General features: G+C 42.2%; 1 protein-coding gene across 5 annotated transcripts in view; it reads left to right on the forward strand.

Annotated features, from left to right (window-relative positions):
* Window positions 1-17,708, forward strand: part of LOC111158275 (FYN proto-oncogene, Src family tyrosine kinase) — a 209,337-nt gene that overhangs the window by 76,706 nt on the left and 114,923 nt on the right. For all 5 annotated transcript variants that reach the window (XM_022520200.1, XM_022520199.1, XM_022520203.1 and 2 more), the window contains one exon: window positions 17,466-17,535. The gene's annotated coding sequence lies outside the window, so the exon portion shown is untranslated. The remainder of the gene's footprint in view (window positions 1-17,465; window positions 17,536-17,708) is intronic.

The following is a 17,708-nucleotide window of genomic DNA, read 5'->3' on the forward strand; positions in this document are numbered from 1 at the left end:
TAAGACAAAGAAAAGTAGAGGTTTTGGCTTCACCTGAGCTATTTGTGTGGTTATTGACAGATAATGTTCCTAAAATGAACAGTGGAGAGTTGGGGGGAGTCAGTCCGGGTATGCGTAAAGCTGTTGAAATCCTCCATTTACCAATCCTTGCTATGGTAGAAGAACCACAAAGAATCGGAAGACGGTATAGAAACACCTTGAAAATACTCTTAATCTTTCAGGTAAAATGCAAACACGAGGTGTTAGCGCTGCCCGTTCTCGCTGCGTGTTTTTGTACACTGCTTGTGTGTTCACCAGATAGCTGATCCAGGAAAACTTCTCTCGTGATGTGCCCCATTTTGGGGTCTGTGTGTTTCTCCTTCTGTCTTGCCTGCTCCCTCCCTACCTCTTCTTCTGCCTGTAATAGGGCTTATTACACAAATATTCCCAATGTTTGGAAGATGAGTTCAGTTTGAGTGAGAGAAGGGGTATTTTCATATTTATGTCTGATTTGGGCATACTGTATGGTGTCCTTTCAGTGCTCGTTCGTCTTTCTTAGAAAGGTTGAGATTTTGTAACATTTGGATTAACACTTGTGTGTGTGTTTTTTTTTGAAGATTTTATTTATTTATTTGACAGACAGAGATCACAAGTAGGCAGAAAGGCAGGCCGAGAGAGAGAGGGGGAAGCAGGCTCCCTGCTTAGCAGAAAGCCTGATGGGGGACTCAACGCCAGGACCCTGAGATCATGACCTGAGCTGAGGGCAGCGGCTTAACCCACTGAGCCACCTAGGCGCCCCAACACTTGTGTGTTTTTAAATGTTGTTCTTTGGAAAATCATCCTACCCAACATGGGGAGATGGAAAACAATAAGTTAATTTTTATTAGGTTTTGAAGTGCTGGTTATAATTGAATCATTTCCCTAAAGACTGGCAGCATCTCGCCTAGTTCTGTCCTTGGAATGTCGTCGTCAGACCTTGCAAGAACTTTGAGTTTCCTCTGCTTTTGTTGGAGGTTGAGACACAAGTTTTTATTTCTGTAATTATTCATCTACATATTCTAAGGGAGAAAAATACAGAATAGCCCTTTAACAGTAAACCTCATCTCCAACCCCTCCCTTTTTTTTCTTTTTTTCTTTTTTTTTTTTTTTTAAGAATAAATACACAGTTTCCAAAGGAAGGAAGCAATGCTGGCTATTAACAGGTAGAATCTATCTGGCACTGAATAGATAGAAACAAGCTTTTTACTTTTTCTTCGCCATAGCACTGGGAACTGGGGCAGGATTATTCTTGTTTTACAAATGAGGCGGCCGGCGCTGGGGAGGTGAAGCCAGCTTTCCTCAGAGCTGCAGACCCTGGCCCAGAAGAGGCGGGAGGATTGAGGGCAGACCTGCAGGATTACTGCCCAGCCCTGCCCGCAGCTGGATCGCAGCTGGATCCTAGCTGGAGTCTGGGTGTGTAGGGCCAGTGTTAGCCCGATGGGGCAATTTGTTCCCAGAGACCCAACTTAACCTGTCAGTACCCCACAGAGTACTTGGAGCATGACAGGTACTCGATAAAGGCTTGTGAATGAAAGTATTGTCAAAGCCTTGTAATTCATTATAATTCATCATCACATCCTTGTGACTGCCCTGGCCACGGCCAAATCTATTTTGAAAACTCATTGCAGGTAAGTGTTAAAAATACATATTTTAGGGGCGCCTGGGTGGCTCAGTGGGTTAAAGCCTCTGCCTTCGCCTCTGGTGGTGATCCCAGTGTCCTGGGATCGAGCCCCGAATCGAGCTCTCTGCTCAGCGGGGAGCCTGCTTCCTCCTCTCTCTCTGCCTACTTGTGATCTCTGTCTGTCAAATAAATAAATAAAATCTTTTAAAAAAAATACATATTTTAATTTTTTTTTCTTTTTTAAATAACATTACCAGAATTATCCATATGTGTCAAAGTGGCCAAAGGCCTCTGGCGGCCAAGACCATCAGCAAATCAGAGGTGTGGAATGGGGAAACTATATGCAAACGTTCTCTTTGATTTAAGATTATTTCTAATGGTTATTTTTTTCCTGGCTTTAATATATATACTCATTGTAGAAAATACAGTGAGCTGTAAACAAGAAAATTAAAACATCTCTTAATCCCACTCTATTGCGATAACAATGTTAAGCTCCTGTTTATTTCCCCTCCTTTGTGTGGGGGGATGTGCATCATATATAAATATATATATATATGTAGGGTTTAGATCCTGATTTTACTAAATATTAAATTATGGTCATTTTCTAATATAATTAAATAATGACTATGGGGTTTTCCACTGTATGAATAGACATAATTAAACATTCACCATCCTATTATAATGCAATTAAATTTTCTCATATTTGCTATTATAAATAACATGTAGTAAACATTCTGCTATGTAAATATTTGCTTATCTCCTTGATTATTTCTTAATGAAAAATCAATAGATTTGACTAAAAATATGAAGTTTCTATACATGTAAAATCCTAAATAAAGCCAAAATAAACCATAAGAAAAATACTTGCCACAAATATATTAAAATTCTTGATGCTCCACACCCTGGTTTCCTTTCACTTAGAGTAATTTTTTTTCACACTCTTATGACCAGGGATTCATTATAAATTCTTAACCATTGTAATGGTATCTCCTTTGATTTAGCTAAAATTCTTCCCATTAAATGTTTAGTTCTTTGCTCACATGCTAGATACCATGTGACAGGATCTATCTATCCTCTTGGGACTTCCCAAGGGCTGTCTGAATCTTGTCATTACATCTGACTTGAAAGTCCTTGAGTAACCTCCGTATATCTCTTTTGAAAACAACTTAAAAATAAGTAAATACATTCAAACTACTGTGCACTGTGCCAAGGACTAAAGGAGATATTTTAAAGTATGACGTACCCCCTGCCATTGAAAAATTTCCAGTCAGCTTGGAGACTCAACAGGCCCACATGATAAGCAAACCTGGATGCCAGAGATATTAAAATTACCAGAAATACCTAGTAGACCTTACCCACCTTCCTTTGTTTTCTACAGTTTCTTCAGTTTCATTGGTCTGTGCCTTTCACACACCTGAATCTTATTCCTCATGACACACACGAGAGGATTTCAATAACCACAATATGGTTATATTATTAAAGTCTTCTCCAAATGATCACCATGATGGCAAGAATTCTGTTTTGTTCATTATTGTATCCCTACCCCCAGGTCCTGTGGTATGTGTTAGTTGGTATTTATTGGATATATGAACAAAGAGTATGCATCTTTTTTCTCCATGTGGAAACTACCAGCAAACAGTTCTATGCTTAGGCTGACAATAAGTACAGTCAGGCCAAAGGAGAGACTGTGGTAGGCAAGAGTTCTAGCTCAAATATCAGACCAGTGGGAGTTCAAATCATGGGTCTACAATTTACCAGCTTTGTAACCTTGGGCAAGTTAATTAATTTTTTCCAGACTTCCTCAGCTAAAAATTGTGGACAACAGAACCTACCCTATGGGTTGTTGATAAGGATGAAGTGAGGTCATTTACGTAAAGCATAGCACAGTACCTGGCACCAGGGAGTGCTTGGTCAGTGCGCTATTTTTACTTGTAAATGTTTTCCCCTTTCTTTTGATCCCTTAGTACTGTCAGACTACACCTATTCTCAGGGACTTAGAAGTGCAAACTGATTGATGAGAAGGAATAATACAGCATAAGCTTTGGAGTCAGACCTGGCCCTGCCACCTGTGTGAGGCCGTTGTACAGCATAAGCCATGCACAGGGCTGCTGTGAGAATGAAATAATGTGGTCAGCAAGGATCCGCGCCCCGCTTTCTTGTCTTGGTTCAGTTAGAGCAACCCTCTGTGATTTTGTACCTGGCACGTGTATGTCTCTCCCGTATAGTATTCGTCAATTTATTTTTCATCTAACACAAAGGATTTAATATACATTTTTACATCACAGCCATATCACATGCATACATGGCTGAAAAGGGAAATTTCACCAAATAATATTATGTATGATGCCTATATTGGTTGGCTAGGGATGCCATAACAATGTACCACAAACTGAGTGGTGTAAACAATAACAATGTATTTTCTCACATTTCTGGAGCTTAGAGGCCCAAGATCAAAGTGTCAGCAGGGTTGACTTCTTCTGAGGCCTCTCATTGGCTTGCAGATAGCCGTCTTTGCCCCTCACATGGCCTCTCTTCTGTGCATGTCTTAATCTCCCCTTATAAGAACACCAGTTGTACTGGAAACTTAAAGACTTCAACATATGAATTGGCAAGGGGAACATAATCCAGTTCACAACAACGCCCTTGATATTTTTCTGTTATTTTATCAAAGAAAATGCTGGGCACAACCAACTCAGTCAATTTTTGCAGTCCACTATATTGATTACCAGACTGTTGAAAGGCACTTCTCTAGTGGGTTGTGGTGGTTAGTGTGAAATTGGGACCAGTGTTAGGATTTGCCTTTGTCTGTAGAGACAGCCTCAGAGGCTGAAAACATGTGTGGGAGAGTAAGAAGATCAGAGGGGACAACCTTCTGCAAACACGTAACAGTTACCTAAGCTTAAGCATTAACAAACTTCTGTAAATATCCAGATGGCAAGTATTTTTGACTCTGTGGCCCCACAGAGTCTTTGCCAAAACAGCTCTGTTGTATCGTGACAGCAGCCAGAGACAATGGGTAAATTAATGGGTATGGCTCTTTTCCAATACAACTTCATTTATAAGCACTGAAATTTGAATTTCTTGTAATTTTTACATGTCATGAAATATTCTTTTGACTTTTCTCCCCCCAGCAATTTAAAAATATAAAAACCATTCTTAATTCATGGGCTCTGGCAAAAACAGGCTGTGGGCCAGATCTGGCCCACAGGCTGTAGTTTGCCTACCCCTTCCCTGGTGGCAGAACCAAAGGATCTAGCTAAAAGGCTCTCAAGGAATTTGGCCTGAATGATTTTCCTCAATCCATGTAAATTCTGAAAAATCTCCATGGTTATTCAGGGTTAAAAAAAAAATTATCTAAAAAGCAAGTGTTGTTGTTTTTTGTTTGTTTGTTTGTTTCGTTTTACCAGAGGGAACGCTAACTAGGGATGTGGAAATATTCTTAAAGCGCCCAGAAAGCATGGTTTGTCAGGCAATAAAGTTAGGAATAGAATTAGCACAGAAAGTCTGCACCAAAACAACAGAGCTTGAATCTAAAAAGAAGTCTCTAGAAGTTGATATTTAGGGAAATAGAGCGGCCAGAGAAAGGCCCAGGTTTCCTCAAGGCAGATAGAGGATAGTGGCTCAGATCTAGGGCCCCGGTCCCCACGCTTTCCTCTCAGGGTGAGGGTGCGTGAGGTTGCCCTCAGAGCAGCCCCACATCCTCCACAGTCCCCTCACATAGTTTCTTTCTCAGCTCACCATGTAGGCCATGGTGGCTGTGGCCAGCTCTCACCTCCTGTGGGGACTGCCTGCAGCCTCAGGATGCCCTGTAAGCACCCAAACAAATCTCCCTCCCAGAGGGTCTGAGAGAACAAAGCTGTCTGAGAAAGCCAAGAGTCTGGCCGTCTGGTTTCTGTGCTCCAAGGGCTTTATTTCAGCGGTAGCTGGAGCAGTTGTACAGAGCACGCGTCTAATGACGATGTGCTCGCCCCTCACCAGACACTGACCAGAAGAGGGAGAGGGCCCAGTAGAAGGTGTGGGCTGAGCTGTCCCCCAGGACGAGGGGACAGAATTCTCTCTCCATCCTTCTAATGCTGGCTGCTCTGAGGGAGGTCAGGACTCTGCCTGTGACATAGCAGGAATCCAAAGAGCCATCAAAGTTGGCCAACGCTGGAGTAGTGTCCTGGGAGTTATCTTGAGTATTTTAGACTGTCAGGTAGAAACCACATTTACCGGCAACCAGGTTGTGAAGGCAAGCTGAGCTGCTGTCGCTTCCACTGGAGGGATGAGCTAATCTCACCGAGAGACTCTGGAAGGGAAATTGAGTGCCATGTGTGCACAGAAGGAGAACGCCATTATCCCCAGGGCTTTCCCATGTAGGGATTCTTCAGACTATAAACCAAGGACCCAGAAAACTTTAACTGACATGAAGAAAATGGGCTTAATATCTAAATTTTCACTCTAAGAAATCAAATAAAATAGGTTATTTTATTTTGAAACTGTTCCCTTCATTCCATCCTAACATATAATAATAAAACAGCTTTGGCATGAGAGTCCTCTTAAGTGAATAAGAAACACAATTTAATGAAACGGCACTTTTTAAGCTTTTAGCAAAGCAAATTTTTAAATTATTTTGCTTAAATTAAATTGCTGTTCTCTCTTCTTTCAGTACGTGTAAGAGCCCTGTTTTGTTTCTGGTTTCACTGCATTAACCACCAAGATTTTTTTTTAACTGAAGTATAACATTCATATAGAAACACACAGAAATTAAGCACACAGATACTGAATTTTAATGAAGTGAACACTTATGTGAACAGCAGCCAGATGGAGAAAGAATGTCACCCAAATACCCAAAGCCCCTTGACCCCCAGTCCCTAACCACCCCACTCCAACCAAAAGTAACTAATAGCATTATTTCTAACAACATTGATTTTGTCTATTTTGAACTTCGCATAAATAAAATTGCACCATGTAATCTTGTGTTCCCCTTAACAGTATATTTGGAAGATTCCTCGTGTTGTTATGAGTTGTACTTTGTTCATTCTCTCTGCTATGTAGTATCGTATAACTACCCCAAAATGTATTTAACCCTTGTTCTATTGCACATGGACTTTTATGTCATCTCCAGTTTGGGGCTATCAAAAAGAGCACTACCAGGAACATTCTTGTACATATCAGTGGGTGAGCATATGTAACGTATCTGTAGGGTAGACCCCTTGATGGTGAGACCCTGGGTCATAGGATATGGCTGTGTTCGGCTTTCAGATACTGTGAGTTTTCCAGTGTCTTTATCAATTTACTCTCATCAACGTTCGTACGAGAGTTCCGTTTACTCCATCTCCTCACCAACACTTTGTAGTCTTTGTCATTTTAGGCAATTTGGTAGGTGTGTATTGCTAGCATTGTGATTTTACTCTATTTTTCTTTGATAACTAAAGCATCTTTTAATCTGTTTAATGGCCATTTGGGTTTTCTTTTTTGCAAAATTTCTTCTAAAGTTTTTGCCTATTTCTTTATTGGGTGCCTACTTTTCCTTATGGATTTGCAGGCGGTATTTGCTGGATGTAGTATTGCAGTTATCTCCCACTGTGGGCATGCTTTTGATTCTGTTGATGTCATTTGACAAAGAGATGCTTAATTTTAATATACTCCAAATTATCATATTTTCCCTTTATGATTAGCATTTTCTTTGGTTCTGTTCTTTAAAAATCTTCACCTCTTGCAAAGTGTGAAGGTGTTCTCTGTTTTCTTCTAAAGGTATGTTTTACCTTTCACAATTAGATCTACCACCCATGTAGAATTGATCTTTACATGGTGTAAGGTAGAGATTAAGAATAATTTTTTCATATGGATACCCAATGTATTCATCAACTAGGACTACCGTTGATGAACGGTACCGCAAACTGGGTGGCTTAAAACCACAGAAATTTGTCCTTTCGTAGTTCTGGTGGCTAAAAGTTCAAAATCAAGGTATGAACAGGGCCATGCTCTCTCTGAAGGCTCTAGGGAAGAATCCTTCATGGCTTCTGGTGATAGCCAGTAAATCTTTGGCACTCCTTGGCTTGCAAGCTACATTGTTCTGATCTCTGTGCCCATTACCACATGACCCTGTTCCCCTCATGTCTCCCTGTGTCTAAATTTCCTTCTTATAAGGACTCTAGTCATATTGGATTTAGGCCCCACCCTAATCCACTATGACCTCACTGAGTGAATTACACCTACAATGCACTATTTCCAAATAAGGTCACCTTCTCAAGTACAGGGAGAGGGGGTTGGTTAGGACTTCAGTGTATCTTTCTGGGGCACACAATTCAACCCATGACACCCAGTGGACCCAGCACAACTTACTGAACTTCAGTGTCATCTTTGTCATAATTTAGGTGACTATCTCTGTAGGTCTATTTTGGGACCTCCTTTTTTGTTTTGTTTTATTGGCCTATTTATCCTTAAACAAATACCACATTGTCTAAATTACAATTATTTTGTAATGAATTTTGAATCTGGTAGAGTAAGTCTTCCAGCCTTGTTGTTGTTCTTCAGGATTATCTTGGCTCCCGGCGTTTTACGTTTCCATGTAAGTTTTTGAATCTGCTTGTCAGTTTGTACCAGGAAAAAAATTTTTTTGAAATTGAAGATGCAATTTGGGGGAAAACTGACATCTTTTTTTTCAAGTTTTATTTTCATTTAAGTAATCTCTATAATGTAACAAATGAGATTTTTCTCATTTCATAATAAAAAATTGTGTAATATTTTACCAAAAAAAAAAAAATTTCTACATCCAACATGGGGCTCAAACTCATGACCCTGAGATCTAGAGTCACACACTCCTCCAGGTGAGCCTGCCGGGCAGCGGGGAGAACTGACATCTTAAAAATAGCCAGTCCTTCTACATGCATAACCCTCTATTATTTAGGTCTTCAATCTCTCTCAGTGTTTCGTGTTGGACTTATTCTTTGTTGGATTTATTCCTAGGTATTTGATATTTCTTTGATGGAGATTGTTGGAAGAAATAGGAGGCAGAGAAGAGAAGAAAAGCTTCTACTGGGCTTCTACTTTATGTTATTAAGGAATTTTCTCAAGTTAAGCAAGCACAGCAGGGCTAAGCTTTAAGTTGAGGTCTCACTAGGCAAATAAACTAGTTATTGCTTCAGGAATGCAATTTTTATGAGAGGTGAAATCATTTGTAATGTGGACCCCTTGGAGGTAGGCAAAAATAGGCCCTTGATAGAAGAAAGGTGATGTTTGGTCACCCACAGTGCTACATGGGGAGGCTGTGCTTGGTTGGAAGAAATGAAGACAAGATGCAGATCCGGGGTGGGGGCAGGGACTAGATCTGGATGGTCAGTGTTCTTAGAATATTAGGGTTCCCCAGAAGTGCCAAGTGGGCGAGGAGGATGGCCCAGGTGGTAGCATTTTGAGTCCTTTTCCCCCTTGAACCGGGACTGTCATATTCTACTTTCATTTAATATATTGGTGTTTAGTATAAACCTTGAAAATGTGACACATGTGTATGAATTCACAAGGTTCTTATATTTTAAAAATGGCATTAAAACTACTGGACTGGATATTCTTTAACATTTCCTTAGGATTCTGGGATTCTAATATTGTAGCCAGCCTACACACCCCAGGGGCTCTGCACACATCATTATTACCCTGGATCTTGGCAGTGTTGTGATATCATGTGCATTCCACAGGCCTTCCCAGGAGCCAGTGCAGAATGTCTGTTCGAAGGGTCTTGGGAGTAGTATGCAGATTGGAAGATAGCTCAGGGACTTGTCCAGAAACTGCTCCTGCATCATAGCAAAGCAGTGTTTCTGTTCAGACCCTGGACTGTAGATCCCTAGAAATAGCTTCACTTACAAGGACAAGTCAGAAACGATTCAAATGTACTATAAAAAGTTTCTCTTTTCTCTTTACCTGATACATAAGTGATGTGATCACCTGACAGAAACTCATTGTTCATTCTTTAACTCATTTAAGAAAAGACATGATTATTATAAATCTGTACTTCATTCTCATGAGTCTTTTTTTTTTTTTAATTTTTTTTTTAAGATTTTTATTTATTTATTTGACAGAGAGAGATCACAAGTAGACAGAGAGGCAGGCAGAGAGAGAGAGAGAGAGAGGGAAGCAGGCTCCTTGCTGAGCAGAGAGCCCGATGCGGGACTCGATCCCAGGACCCTGAGATCATGACCTGAGCCGAAGGCAGTGGCTTAACCCACTGAGCCACCCAGGCGCCCCCATTCTCATGAGTCTTATAGAATAGAATCTTTATTTTTCCTTCTGACAGTCAACTAATTAGTTATTCCAGTGACATTGATTTCTTCCCCAAATAAACTGGGCGTCTTCAGCCCAAAGGTTTAAACTTAGTGATTTATTCTTATTATTAGAAATTATATCATTACTACTTACTCTTGGGCCTGATGGGAGCTACCAGGGGTGAGGGGGTGCCCTAAAGCCCCACCCAACCCCTCCAGCATCCCTTTGCATGATTCAGTCCAACCATCTGTGACAGTGAACCCAAACTGTATACCTCTCTAGTCTGACTTCAGAGCTGGCCTCTTGGGCCGCTGAGGACAAACTCATCTGCTGGTTTGGTGGTGCCCTGCTCACAGGGAGACTCTAACTCCCTGAAATGGCCTTTTGTATTCTGTCGTCCTGCCCTCTCACTGTGTGGTCAGTAATTTCTTTCTCTGGCCAAGTGCCTTCTGTGCTCATCTCTTTTTCTGTCTGGCTGGCTTCCTCCTCTTTTCTTCTGCTCTTTACTCCCCCTGCAGCAAATAATAAAACAAGCAACAACCAAGCCTTGCTCAAGTCTCCCAAACTTGTGGGAGTGAAGCCAGAAGAAATAGGGCCTTGCACCAGGGGAAGCAGATGGGTCAGTTGTACCTTCTCAGAGCATCCCTCTCTTCCCCCAAGAGGAACGAAGGCCACAGTCAGTCATAAAGTGGGCTTGGTTTCCTAGGGAACCAGTGTTTTCTGGTTCCCATCCTCCTCCCTGTGCTTGGGCTTTGTGCGCTAGCTTGTTTAATGCATTATCCCACCATTTGGAACGCTTTAATTTTTCAGACAATTGATTTTAGACTCACAGAGAATATGGTAGCGTGGAAGGATCAGGACTGTATTTTAAATCTATTGTTACCTTTGTGCACAAGCTGCCCGGCTTGTGCCTCATGCTGTGCAGAACAGCCATAGCCACAGGAGAGCTATGGAGGGGAGGGAGAGTCACTCTCCCTGCCCTCACATTTCTTGCTTTTGAAAATAAAACTCAGCAAAGACTCCCACAGCTGTTTCTTAGCAAGTGGGCTCCACACAAATGTGTGCTGGCTTTATCATCAGCCTGTATTATCTAGAGGGAGACTTGGAATCCCCATTACAGAATTTATGTAATTTGGTTACAGAGGTGGACCAAAAAGGATAATGCCCTTTAAATGCAACAAGATGACTAGAAGTACCTCTTCTGTGCAAGGCATTGGATCAAGCAAGGTGCTAGTGGTTCAAAGATAAATTTAGAGGAGGTTCCTGCCCTCAAGGAGCTGACTCTTTCCCTTGAAGCAGATGGTATGGTAAGTTCTGTAGTAGAAGTACAAGTAGAATGAGATTAATTCCAGTGGAATAAATTGGGCAAGAACTTCAGGGAGGGGTTTATATTAGAGTTGGACCAGAGGGACTGGTTGGTTCTCCATTCTTGCAGGTGGAGGTAAGAGCACCTAAGAGGGAAGAAACAGGGCACATGAAGGCCCGGGGGAGGGGCAAGTGTCAGAACAACAAGTGCTTTGGTAAGACTGGGCATGAAGGAGGAAGAAGAAATGGAAGATGAGGTTGAGGTGGGTTTGGAATAATAGTGGGTGGCTTTGGGAACAAAGCTGAAGAGTTTGAGTTTATGTAAGTCATTGTTTTTTTGTTTGATTGTTTTTGTTTGTTTGTTTGTTTGCAATGCCACCAAGCCCTGAGGTTCCTAGGAGCTGGTTCAGAAACACTGCAGGGCAGAGGTCCGGAGCAACTCTTCTCTTCTCCATTTTGTTACTGGGGAATTGTCTTTCTTTAAAGAATATTCCACTTTAAGAAAAACTGAAATCCGTTAGTACATGCAAAAGTGACCCATTCATTTTTCCAGTCAATTAACAAATATATTTTAAGTGACTCCTCCATTCTTAGCCCTGCACTGGGTTCTACTGAAAGACCATTGAAGATTTCCAACTTGTCAATGACATGGGAGCAAGAACCACTGGGTTAGAATCCTGTCTCTGCCACCCACTGTTCATAAGACCACAGTCAAGTCTCCTGATATCTGTGGGACTGGTGTCTCACCTGGAAAACACAGGGCTGGACTGATAAGTCATTCCCAGCTGGGACATTCTAGGAGTGACATGATCAGAGTTATAATTCAGAGCTTTCATGCATGTCAATAGAGTGGAAAAAGGAGAGACCAAAGTCAGAGAGGCCAGTTAGGAGGTAATAGCAAGAACTTCTGTGAGCCATCCTAAGACTCTGCATGAGGGCTTTCACTGATTCCTTCAACAGACAGGTAATACTCAGTGCCAGCCACTGTGCTAAGCATTGATAATATAGCAGCGACCAAAATGAAGTCCCCGCTTTCAGAGTGTGTTATGTCTAGGAGGCAGTAGAGGAACTGGGAACATGGGTGATAGATTTAGGGGTGTGGTTTGAAACTCATGACAAGGGGTGATGGTTGGAGCTTTGGAAGCATATAAGGTACCAGGGAAGAGAAAGCAAAAAGGTTTCGAGAGAAAAGAAGACCTGAGGTGATAGAACCTAAGAACATTCTGTGGAGAACCAACTAATTTCACTCCATGATAGAAATTGAAAGCACCTTCTTCATCAAGCCAACACAGCAAACCCGTCCTCAAAATATCCTGTTGTGGCTAAGAAGCTATAACACAGAGAAGAGAGAATGTCCAGTTAGACGCCCGGCCTCCTTGACTACATCACCCCCGTATATGAAGCAAAATTACACCAGAGTCCTATATGGTTTTCTACAAGAGCGGCTCTATTTGGTCTCCTTGGGAAGGTCTTTTATAAATACCAGGGTATGTAAAAATGCTATAGATGACTACCTAAGTTGCTAGCCCCTCAAATCTTTTCCTAGACCAGCTGGTGCTTTTTTTTTTTAACTTTTCCCCGAGTTACTGGAGTAGATCCAGAAGCAGATTCTGAGATCCTCAAGCTTTTCAATACCCTATTTATTTTTATTTACCCTGCCAGTAATTACATGTCACAGGTTGCCTTCCCTACTGGAGTCTGAGGCTGAACAATTAGTCTCCCATTGTCTTTACAGGAAATGACATCCATGTGGCTTCTGGGGAAAGCAACTGCTGACCACTCTGGTTAAAACAGTTTGGAAAGTGTTCAGCACTTCCCCTGGTTGATCACTTAAACTGGCTGATTTAGAAAGCTTTTGGAAATGCGCAAAGCAAACAAAGGTTGTCAGGTTGTCAGAACCAGAAATCCTCCTGGGTCAGTTCCCCGCACAAAGCAAGTATCTAAACTGTTGCTCTAGTCTATCAATGCACTGACTTGTCTGGACTCTTCAGCATGTGGCTGAGCTCAAAGTCTAGAGGTTCTGTTCTTTTTATAATGCTTACGGGACACTGATTTGCTGGAAAGATGCTTTCCAGCGGCAGATAATTGAAAACTCAACCCAAGGAGGCCTAAGCAATAAGAAGTTTACTGGAGCTCCATTGGTTCCACAGACTTCAGGATTGACCTGATGGAGTCACCCCAACTTCACTTCAGTGGGGCTTTTTGTCTTTGCCCTCCTCTCTGAGCCAGCTTTATCATTAGACTGGAGCAAGGTAGCTACAGAAGTCCTAGGCATCCTGTCCCACACAACATTCAGCGGGGCGGGGAAGGGGGGTGCGGGGTGGGGATTTGTCTCAGAATGAGAAGTTCCCAGCAAAAACATTCTTCACATCATGTTGGCCTGAATTGAGTCACATGCCTAATCTTGAACCAATCACTGTCAAGAGGAATGTGTTCCCCTTAGATCAGTGCATTTGAAACCCTGTGGACACACAGATCACCTGGGGATCTTATAAAACAGAGTCTGATTCGGTAGGTTTGGGCTGGGGCCTCAGAGCTAACATTTCTCAGAAGCTCACCAGTGATGTTGATTCTGCTGGGTGGCATACCACAAAGCCTTGGGCCCTTCGGGTCCCCACCCAGCAGCTGGGAGTGCTGTCACCTGCCCCTGAGGCTCTGTGGCTGAAGGCACATAGGGGATCTGTTAGGAAGAAGGGCGAAGGAATGATTGACCCATGCATGTGAGGACTGTATTAGAGGTATTTGTTCCCAGTGGTAATGAGAATGTTGACTTTAAACCAGGAGCTGCACAGGGTCTGTAGTAGAAGCAAAAAGTTCATGCAGGGCAATGTGTTGTGTGGGACTGCCTATTGGTATCTTACTATTTATGAGGATGTATATGTCATAATTCTTTGAAACAAAAGATTAAACAGTCATGTTGCCCTCCTCATTATCGTTCAGTTATTTTTATTTAATATCATATATCTAGTGTGTCTCGAAAAGAACAAATTCAAATGAGATGGATGTAAATGTCCGTAAGTTTAAAAAGAGTGTGCCAAGCCCAGCCTTTGATCTGAGTGAATGTGTCATCTGTCTTGGTTCTCGGGGAGAGAGAGTATACCCCTACTGTCCTCAGAGTCACTTGATATGATGTTGAGCATGAAAAATGCTGCCAGTGGTGGATTTATGCCAAAGCAAATGGTCACAGTGCCTTTATGAGTGATTATCAGGGGAGAAAATCATTATGCTCTCACCATTCGAAAAGGAAGAACTATTTTGTGATTTTTTTTTTTTTTTTGTAAGTCTACTTATTTAAGTGACCTCTACACCCGTCTGGGACTCAAATCCATGACCCTGATACCAAGAATCACATGCTTTTCCAACTGAACTAGCTAGATACCCCCTATTCTGTTATTTTTGAAGTTTTCTTAATAAAAGACACACAGGAGTCCTGGGCTGCAGCTGTTTAGGGGAAAAGCTGGTGAGACCAAAGGACTGGTGTCCATCCCGGGGCAGATCCATCGTAGACCCAGTGGGGCTCAGAGTGAAGTACGCAGCCAGATGTGAAGCAGACCTTCCTGAGACAGTCTCTTTGGTGGGATTTTAATCTCTGACATCATATGCAAGGACAGTGTCACTTAGGAGTGAAGATGACATTTCAGTTCCCCATCTACGGGAACCACAGGCTCACATCTGTAAGACAAATGGGAAGCCAGAGCAAATCTTCATTGGCCTTGCCTACATAGGTCACCAAGGTGCCCCTACGTAGGAAATCACCAGATATTTCTCATCTTTGCAAAACCCGTGAAAGGTTGAGAGATTCCCAGCTCCTCTCTACCAGGTGGGGGAAGCTGCTGGACTCAGTGCTCCGTGAAGGCAGGAACCGTGCCTGTATCATGCAGATACCCCAGTGTGACGGGGTGACTGGACCGCTGCTCTGTCCCGGGGATCTGTCAGTCAGTAGCCCCAGCTGAGTGTCCTAAAGAGAAGTACTCTAAAGAGAAGTGAAAGAAGAGAACACTTTGTTGCCTAACTTCAGTAATTTATACTCAAAATATGGAGTGTTTAGGAGTCCTGTCTACATATTTAGGACCTTACAGCCTGCCAAAGAGAGGTGAAATCATAGTCATAATAGGTGATCTGGGGGGGGCCGGCAAGAAAGCCCTTAGACTCACTGATTGATTCAAATAGTGCCTGCCGCACGCCTTCCGGCCCGTGTGTGCTATGAGGCAAAATGCTGTTAGCCACAGGAGGAATCAAAAAAAAACAGCACCTTCCCTTACAGCCTAAAAAGTAGGATACAGTAAGTGTATTTCAAGTATCTATATCAAGTGAAACATAATTTTTTTTAAAGATTTTATTTATTTATTTGACAGAGAGAGAGATCACAAGTAGACGGAGAGGCAGGCAGAGAGAGAGAGAGAGAGAGAGGGAAGCAGGCTCCCTGCTGAGCAGAGAGCCTGATGCGGGACTCGATCCCAGGACCCTGAGATCATGACCTGAGCCGAAGGCAGCGGCTTAACCCACTGAGCCACCCAGGCGCCCCGAAACATAATTTTTGAAAAGAGAAAAAGAGAGGTAAGATCATAGCCATTGGGAAAATTAAGGTAGAAAGGGCTCAAGGAGGGGCATCTGTGTGGCTCAGTCAGTCAAGCATCTGCCTTCAGCTCAAGTTATGGTCCCAGGCTTTTTTTTTTACTCAGCAGAGAGCTAGCTTCTCCCCCTCCCCCTGCCCCTCCCTTCCCCTCTGCTCATGCTCATGCTCTCTCTCTCTCTCTCTATTTCAAACAAATAAAATCTGGAAGGAAGGAAGGAAAGAAAGAAGGAGGGAAGGGTGGGCAGACTCAAGAAGAAGAGGAGAGTTAGGCCAGGCCTAAAAGCAGGAGCTCATAACCTGAGTCCATGAGTGGAATTCAGGGCTCTGTGAACTTGGATGGGGGAAAAAATTGTTTTCACTAACCCTTAACCAAAATCTAATATTTCCTTCTATTACAAAGTAGCATTAGTTTTTTTTTTACCAATAGAAATTATGGGTATTTTCATATTACATTTGGTTATAGATATCCTAAAATATCATTTATGCCCAACAGCACTTCAAATTACAGTAATTTTTAGACTTTTGCTGGAACTTATTTAAATATGAAAAGAAAGACATCATAATTTTGTTATATATTTTGATAACTATCAATATACTTCTTTTGAACCCTGTTCATTTCCTGCATTAATTTCAAGCATTTAAAAACATTATTCTGAGAAACATGTCTCTAGACTGCTATGGGACAAAGAAGACCAAGGGCCCCTGCCTCAGAAAGTGGCTAGGCTCCTACCGGCAATTCGTAGACAGAGACACTCTCTGGCATGCCCATGGACTCAGGCAGGACAGGTGACGGGACACTATAGCTTCCGGTGGGAAGCTGTGGGGATAGAGCAGAGGGGAGCTGGAGTCCCAGGCTAATGTAACTTCACACGTAAATTTGTAGGTCACGGGAAACAGTGGAAGGTGTTTCCACAAGGCTTTAAGCTGTGTTTAGGAAGAATGCCTTCCAGAACCATGAGAACAGGATTGGAAGGTAACAAACCTGGGGCTAGGGAACCAGTTTCTTCAAGGAGCTATGCCAGCTGGTGTAATGATAAGATGGAGTGAGGCGCTGAGTTCCAGCACACCCGCGGGACCAGAAGGGCAGGCTGGGGCCCTAGTTTACCGAGGAGGTGAGGAAGGCCGGGTTTGTTTTCAAGCCTGGCTGATTAGGAGACAGATAATAGCTCCTTGCATGCACTAAGTGTTTACGACATGCCAGATGCTGTTTTAAGCCTTGCTCTGTGACATTTATATGTCATTAAATTTATCTCATTTAATCTCCATAACCACCCTGGGAGGTCAGTACAATAATCCCTGATTTACAGATAAGGAAATGAACTTCAGAAATGAAAGGTGAGGGTCTCACAGTCAGCAAGGGAAAAGAGAGTGTGTTATTGAAAGAAGTAGGAAAAAGAATTGGTTTGGGGAAAATTTTTGTGAGTTCACTTTTAGATATTTTTTGCATTGTTTTGTCTTTAATTATTTTAAAGGGCTAAAAATCAAATAAAGTAGGAGCAAAGCTTCTGGTTTATTTCATCCTCCAGAGTTTTATTTATTTGTTAACTTATAAATTGTTTCCATCTGGGAAAAACAGAGAAGAATCTGGCAGTAAGGCTTTGGTACATGGATGAGGGCCCCAAATGAGGAAGACTACGTGGTTTCCAGAAGCAAATGACTTCTGTTCAGCGATGTATTTTTTTCCTTTTGTCGTGGTTTGTTTTTCAGGACCGGTCCAGCAGCTGTAGAAGAAGACATGCGGTGTATATAAAGTTTGTAATAGTTGGGGGAAATTTTGGTAAGTGTTGCTGCATTTATTTCTAATACCTTTTGTTGTAAAATGGTGCCCCAAAGGGTAGCCATTGTCTCGTTTCATGCATCTTTTAAATCTGCACTTAACTTAGACAAAATGGGGTTTTATAATTAGATGTGACATTCAGTCAGTACTTGTTGACAGTATGACATTTTTTC

The sequence above is a fragment of the Enhydra lutris genome, unplaced genomic scaffold (genome assembly GCF_002288905.1).
Source record: "Enhydra lutris kenyoni isolate GAN:26980312 unplaced genomic scaffold, ASM228890v2 scaffoldscaffold58, whole genome shotgun sequence".
In the NCBI taxonomy this organism is placed as follows: Eukaryota; Metazoa; Chordata; class Mammalia; order Carnivora; family Mustelidae; genus Enhydra; species Enhydra lutris.